Source organism: Barbus barbus (genome assembly GCF_936440315.1).
Source record: "Barbus barbus genome assembly, chromosome: 47".
Lineage (NCBI taxonomy): Eukaryota > Metazoa > Chordata > Actinopteri > Cypriniformes > Cyprinidae > Barbus > Barbus barbus.
Window position 1 is genome coordinate 17,568,504 of NC_136725.1, and position 1,512 is coordinate 17,570,015.

The window sequence follows — 1,512 nt, forward strand, 5'->3', positions numbered from 1 at the left end:
GTTTTGTGGTCCAGGGTCACATATACGTTTTGATTATCATTCTGAATCCAATTCATAGTCTGGAGGGCAGTGTTTCCTATTCGTTAAATAGACTGTGGTGGCCCGCCACTGTTTAATAATAAACCAAAAATGCTTTGCTTGGACATAAAGACTCATTTGAACCAATACATTTTAATGAATGGTTAAAACCATAGTTAAAACAACTGATATGTACACCACTAGCAAAGAAGGATCCTATCTTAAAAAAATATGAAAGCCAGTGGAAAAATCACAAACTGTTTCTTCCGAAGCTCCAAGATGGTGTGGCATGTTAAGATAAATTTTAGTAGCTCTGCTGACAAAAAAAAATGATTATAATTCACCTAAACTGTGTGCATGGGCGTAGAACGCGGGGGACGTGGTAATGTATTTATGTTTATATATTTTATTTATAAAATTATTTAATACAATTTTAATGATGCATTTTCATATTCAAATCTGGCCTCTGGTATAAAAGTGTGCGTGGAACAGGAAAAGATCACATACCAGTGTACTAAAAATGATTTTACTGTAATAACTGGTGTTTTATTTATTTATTATTATTTAACTCATTACCTCTGAATAACCTTGTATAAATAAATAATATAATTTTTTATGTTATTTATATTTTGTTATTTTATCCAGAAGGGGGCGCTAACAGATGAAAAATGCAATGACCTGAAAGAGAAGGCATAATTACCACAAACACCTCTCTGACCTTGTTCACAGTTAAGCAGGAAACTGACTTTCAACATCATGTTTTTGTCTGCGGCCAGTCAAATTATTTCACGTGAAAGCGTCCAGACATTACATACTTCAAGTAGCCTACCAGCTCAAAACCAGCATGTTCAGGAAACATTTCCATTTGAGAAGTGATTTGGCAATCACTCTCACTATTTCAATCTAAAGAACAGATCTTCTGTGACCGACTAACCTTGAAACTTTTCCAGGATGAGTGTAAGAAAAGCACTTTAAGTCCATGGCAAAAATAAACCTGCAGGACCTGATTAGTGTTGAAACAATAAGAGCCAAATGCAATTAAGAACCATGGAATTACAATATTTGTAGACATTTTATGGAACCAGTATTACATTTTTTTTTTGCTTACAATGATAATATCTTGTTTTTACTACATTGGAGTATAAAGTAAAATCCATGATCAAAAATCTCTTATTGTCACCAAGACTCCATTTATTTAAAAATAAATATGTCATATGTCAAAATATCATTTTACCAGTACTTTCCCTGTAGGCCAAACTCACTCTGGAACTTGTCATTACTCTAGTAATGCAACTAAAAACACAACAGAAGTCATGTCAAAGCAGTGTCCATCTCTGCCACGTGTCCTCCTGTCTCCCACTGACAGCACGTGGACAGCACGTTTGTTTTGATGGGAACGTTGGGGTAATTGCAACTCATTAGCAGTCAGGGCCGCGGCACCTAAAGAGTGACGGCCCACTGCCGCTATTGGATTATGGGAGGGATTTTCAACTT